Source organism: Pinus tabuliformis, chromosome X, assembly GCF_031772625.1.
Source record: "Pinus tabuliformis cultivar Carrire ecotype Pingquan chromosome X, CPIR1, whole genome shotgun sequence".
Taxonomy (NCBI): domain Eukaryota; kingdom Viridiplantae; phylum Streptophyta; class Pinopsida; order Pinales; family Pinaceae; genus Pinus; species Pinus tabuliformis.
The window spans coordinates 187,443,106-187,449,710 of record NC_142308.1 but is presented as its reverse complement, the minus strand read 5'-3'; the positions used below and the strand labels follow the sequence as shown (position 1 = coordinate 187,449,710).

The 6,605-nt window shown below is 38.6% G+C and overlaps 1 pseudogene; it reads right to left on the bottom strand.

The window, feature by feature from the left end:
- Positions 1-1,658: 1,658 nt before the first annotated feature.
- LOC149139055 (palmitoyl-acyl carrier protein thioesterase, chloroplastic-like) lies at positions 1,659-5,810 on the bottom strand (annotated as a pseudogene).
- Positions 5,811-6,605: the final 795 nt, after the last annotated feature.

Sequence of the window (6,605 nt, the reverse complement as noted above, 5' to 3'; positions counted from 1 at the left end):
TATCTCCCCAATAATAATTTCTAAAACCCTTAGTTTGTGAAATGCATCTTGCCATTTCAACAACATTACAATTCTTTCTTTCAGCTATGCCATTTTTTTTGGGTGTGTATGACGTAGTATGTTGCCTCCTGATGCCATTCATATGACAATAACTCTGGAAAGATTTTGAGCAGAATTCTCCTCCACAGTCAGTCCGCAAACATTTGATCTTAGACCCTTTCTCATTTTCTACAAGTTCTTTGAACGTCTTGAATGTATTCAGGGCTTCACTTTTGGCCTTCAAAAAATATAACCAACAATTTTGTGAGTAATCATCAATAAAAGTGATGAAATATGATGACTTACCCAAACTCTTAGTGTGCATAGGAGCACATATGTCTGAATGAACAAGCTGAAAGTGGGCAATGAGACCTCCATGCAGTGACCTTTATGAACCTTTCCCTTGCATGATTTCCTTTAGCACATCCTTAACAAACCCCCTTATGCTCTTCTACCTTGGGAAAACCAAAAACTAATGCATGTGAGGTTAGAAACTTCAAATAGTGAAAATTTAAATGCCCATACCTGAGATGCCATAACCAACTTGAATCCTCATAAGGCATATTTGCAAGATTGTTGTTATGTTCATCAAACCTCAAGGGAAACATCCTATTTCTTGTCATAGGCACAACAATGATCACCCTATTTCCCTTATTCTTATCATAGATAGTACATGTCTTATTTTCAAAGACTACCTTATAATTTTTCTCACATAGCTGCCCAAGGCTGAACAAATTATGCTTCAATTGTGGATTATAATAAATGTCATGAATACTCTTTATACCTTCTTTTGTTTGGATCACCATAGCTCCTTTGGCAGCAACCTCCAATGATTTATCATCACCAAGCTGGATCTTGGATTTGAAACTTCCATCCTTTGTTGAAAACAACTTCTCAGTCCCTGTCATATGGTTAGAGCATCCATAATCTAGGTACCAAACATCTTTACTAGTATTTTCACCTTTGGCATAAGATAAAAATAAATGATCTCAAGGATACTCACCACTTTTTTTAGCATAGTTAGCATTTTTACCTTCTTTCAATCTGCACTCTCTTTCAAAGTGGCCATGCCTATTGCAACAATAACATTGAACATTTCTCTTATCAAATATACCTCTACATCTTCCTCCGAAACTACCTCTTCCGCTTGAGCCACCTCTTCCTCTACCTCGTGGAGAATTTTGGTTTTGCTCTTTACCTCGACCTTGATTGCTTTTGGCACTACTACTGTTTGCATCTTCATTCTTTGTCATTTGTCATTTAGAGGAAAAAGCTTTCTCTACACCTTCAAAAGTGCCATTCAATCTTTCTTCATGAGACATCAAGAATCCAACCAATTGATCAAATTTTAGTTTTGTCAAATCCTTACTTTCTTCCATGATTATGGCAACATGATTCCATCTATGTGTTAAAGATATCAATACCTTTCTAATTAAAATTTCATTACTTACAATTTCTCCAAGTGTAGCCATTGTATTGACCACATCTTTCACTCTCACACAATAGTCACTCACACTTTCAGCTTCTTGCATCTTCAAATTCTCGAACTGTCACTTCAATGTTTGAAGCTTGACCACCTTAACTTGATCACTACCTTGGTAATCTTCTTGTAGACTCTCTCAGGCATCTTTGACAGTTTTTTCTCCTGATATTCTTGGAGATAAGCTCTTATCAATAGTTATCTGAATGTGAAACAAAGCTTGAGCATTCTTCTTCCTTGGTTCCCTTCTTGCTCTTCTTTCATTGGCTGTAAGGGCATTCCAATCAGCTGGCTCCTCATAACCTGATTCAACAATCTCCCACAAATCTTTTCCAATAAAAAAAGTTAGCATCTTAATGCACCATTAATCATAATCATTCCCATCAAATTTTGGAACTAACATCTCGTTAGAATTCGACATGATTAACTTTGGCGAAATTCTAACAATAAAACTTTAACCCAAAACAAGTTTACCTGCTCGTATATCACTTGTAGAATATAAAATGGCTTCTTTAAGCTAGCGGATAAGCAAACATAATTATGAAGAAAAACACATAAAAAAACAATAAAACAAATAAAACACATAAAAAAACAATGAAACAAATAAAACATAACCACTGTGTGAGCTCAAACTTGTTGCAAATCTCATATATAATTAAACCATTAACTACATTATTATATAGTAAAATTATTACTAATATGATTATCAATCAATCTGAAACACACTACCAATCTTCTAATTTTGAGCACTCTTCTAATTTTCACTGACCCCCCTAATAATTTGCTACCCTAATTTTACACAAAGAACCCAAAATCTGCTAATTAAATTGTCAGCAATTTGCATAACAAATTAAGCATTATTCCCAACAATGAGAGCCTTGGCTCTCATTCTATTTCCCCATTTACCTTTAAGGAGAGTGTGATATTGTCATCCTCACTCTTGGATCCACCTTGAGACCACTCACAAAAGTGATGATAATAATTTGGAAGTTTATTAAGCATGAAATTTTCAATTTTCGGTATCACAGAATACCTAACCTACCATTCACCGAAAATGCAAAAATGAAGATTAAAAAACAAAATGGAATAGATACAAAGCTCACAAAAAATAACATAAAACTATTTTTTTCTTGGCCACCCGTTGATCATTCATCTGATGTCCAGAGCATAGAGGTTAACAAAGAAAATATAAAATATGAAATCGAAAACATACAGCTTAACCAACAAAATGGGATAGACGGAAAACGTCGCTGGCTTCGAAGGTAAGATTAATGTCTTGCACTTGAGGCAACACAAACGAAAAGGAATTGCAACATAAAATGACAACAAAATTCAATGCATAACATACCGCCTTCGGGAGGTGAGAGAACACCTGTGTGTGAATACAATGCTCCCTCCGCGACGAATGGTAAACAACGGTAGTGTGGAAAGAAACACAATCGTTTCAAATATATTTTTAAAATATATTTGAGACTGCCATGTTAACTTACCAACATAGATCCACCCACTTTTCAAAACTAATATTTGACTTTTGACACCCACTAATGGCAGTCGTGGATAAAACGCAGAATTAATTTAAAAATAAAATAAAAAATTATAGAATCCCAATTGCGCATATACGTCTTTTGCATAGTAAAAGTATGAAATGGAATAAATAATTGAATGCAACCTTAGTAAAATTACGAATGGAATAAATAATTAAATGCAATTTTATCCATGTTTATTCATCTAATTATAGTAGGAGTAGATAAAATTACAGACACTCAATAATATATTCTATTAATTTGAATGAGAAAATTACACACATATTTATATAATCAATAGTCTCAAGATAGGAATGCTATCTTAGACATACAGTAGTTGTGGTTGAGAGATTCTTTCAACCACACACTAATTTAGGAGAAACTATATTCTAGCTTATTCCTATTATGTAGGAACAAACTCCTCCAATAGAAAATTACAACCATAGACAAGTAGGAATTAATTATTTCCAACTCCCCCCCTTAATGACTACTTGTCATGATAGTCAAATCCACCACCATCAAGCGAATTGCATCCACAAAACCTCCAAAAACATAATCTGCCGCCCTCGGACAGATCCACAACTTCTCTGATCCCGCGAATCCCCTTGAAGGTGAATTGGCGCGATCTTTAATGAAAAACCCGCGCCCATTGGCACGATTAATGGCCTAACAGACGCGCCAGTTGGCCTTCCTGGCGTTGTTGTCAGCGTGAAAAACGCGCCAATCTCCTTCTACTCAGAATAAATCATCTGAGTCCGAGCCAGGTGTTCTGCAGTCCACCTGCTCAATTGAGCACAAAGCTCTCGTGTACACACGGCCACAAAGGCAAGCTTGTCAAACAACGCATTGACATCCACGATTCCAGCCACAAAGACACCTCAAGCAACATAGGCGATTCAGTCACGCAGACTATATAGATGGTTTCTGGCTCACCCCCAACCATCACTTTAGAGTGACAAAATATGGTTTCAGGCTGACCATAAAACATTACAAAGTGGTTTTAAGATCACCACAAACTTTCAGATGCCTTTAAAAATCTTACATCTGATTCCACATTTTGGAGTTTCTGGCTACATACAATGACTATTACAATAACATGCTAAGGAGTCTATTCCACAAACCACACTAACTCAAACAAATATCTATTTTGTTGTCCACCATAAATGTTGTCGCTGCTCCTTTACCTCATCTGTGAGGGGTCCACTGACAAAGAAACCGGAACATAGGCACTCATAGCCACACGAAGAGAACACAATTTTCCCTTCAAGAACAGTAATTCAGGACTCCACAGTCCAATCCTCCATCAGATTTCAGTATCCAATTCTCCTGGCATCGCAACATAATGCCATTTCCCCTACTCATAGTATCAAGGCTAGTCATTGTTTTTAAGCATACTGCCTCATGCTCGCTAACAATCTGCAACACGATCTCAATCATCCTCCAATTTCTGATGTAGCTCCAATTGATGTCGTTTTCACGTCAGGTTCACCATTCCTTGCAAATTTGCTTAGTGTTGGAATGACCAGTTCCAACACACATTCAGAATTGTGACAATAGTTGGTCAGACCAAAGGCACTTCAATAATAACATAAAATACCATGACATGAAATACTTATTATGAAAAAAAAGCGGCATTAGCCCCAAAATCAACATGGTATACACCAGGCATCATTGAAAATGCTCTTGCAAGTTCTACGCCGTATTTAACCTGCTAGCCTATATTAGAATCTCTACCCAATTCCATGTATTCTCCTCTTACTAAACCATACAAGCTTATGAGCACAATTTACAGGAACTTTCCCTTATTGTCATCAAACCAGACTTGCAAGTCGGAGAAGTTCCGCGGAAAAAAAAAAAAAAAACACACGCGCCATCTCCAAAATCCAACCAATATATTTAACATTATTGACATGCTGATTCACATCCAAATCACTCCACCGTGGTGATAAATCTGAACAGATATACTGAGCAGTATCATCCTCCAGCTTTTGTAACTTTCTGGTGTCTTCTGCCATAAAGATATTTCTTTGTGTGAAATAAGGCTGTATCTCTCCTTTGACAGCATCAGGAATTTTGGACAGTTTTCTTGTCTTTCTATTCATCATTACCCAGGTACTAGTAGCTCGTGTAAGGATGGAGTTCGTCTTTGAATCTCGAACAAGCCAATCACGCCGCATGCCATTTTTACCTGATGCGCCAACCCATGTATCTATCTCCACAACATCACCCCATGAGGGATATCGTTCAACTTGAATTTGCATGCGAGCCACAACCCACATGAGATTTCTCCGGCTCATCTCAACAGTAGCACCGAATCCATCCCCAGCTAGCCCAGAAAGCCAAACATGGTTAAGAGCAGTTTCCTGAAGATGATTCATCAAGGTTTCAATAGAAGCCGTTCTGTCTGCACCAATTTCATAAGATCTTATGGCGAAGTTTTGCCTGAAAATCTCCAATCTGGGAGCTGATTGATCCTGCTCTTAGCGGGGCTTTCTTCCTCGGGTGCTTCCTTCAGGCCAACGTTATGCTTCATGCTATCCACTGTTGTTCCGTTCACCTTGATGCCATTGATCTTATTAGCCCCTTGGGATTTTCCATTGACTTGGAGTCCCTTGTATGCAGTGGGTTTCGGCTTAACATCAACACGCTCAGGAGAGCTCACTGGCATTGTGGGCTTTCCTGATGAAGCAGCTGACGAGATCTTGTTCTGTATGTTGCATTGGGAGCTTGAAGAAAACATTAGCATTGTTGCAGCGACGGCTACCATGTTGAACGACGACGATGCTCCTCACACAGATCTCATCCTCAAACGACGCTGCTCCTCAGAGATGCTACCCACGGCTCCTTTGCTTCAGCAGTCAGACCCACGCTTCCATTGCGTATGTCCACGCTGATCTTGACTCCTTCACGATTTTTCTTGGCAGATCCCAACACAGAAATTGAGATATTCTCAGCCTCGCCATTAATACATCTCCCTTCATGTTTTCTCATCAATTCCCCGTGCTTCTCACCATTATTATCCCCCACAGGTCCCACGATAGCAACTCCAGCACTATCTCGGCCACGACTTTTCTTGCTAGTTCCCTCTCTGGCTCTCAACACAGCAAGACTCCATCCGTTCATGGAATCATCAAATCTCACTAGGTTTTCTGGCGCACCAGTCTTCTTCGCAATATGTTCTCTTTTAGCAGAGAGCTCGGTACAGACGCTCTCGAATATGTCAAGCCCTCTGGTGGAAAAAGGATTCGACCTCTTTCCATGTTTCTGTCGGGATCTCGGCCTGCGCTTCCCTAGCTAATGGACAGCGGATGATGGACAAACAAATATTCACAAAACCTTTATTCTCTTCAGCCCAGGAGCAGCCAAGCCCACGAGGGGCTAGGCCCTCAGGCTCTGATACCAAGATAAAATTACAGACACTCAATAATATATTCTATTAATCTGAATGAGGAAATTACACACATATTTATACAATCAATAGTCTCAAGATAGGAATGTTATCTTAGACGTACAGTAGTGTGGTTGAGAGATTCTCTCAACCACACACTAAACTAGGAGAAACT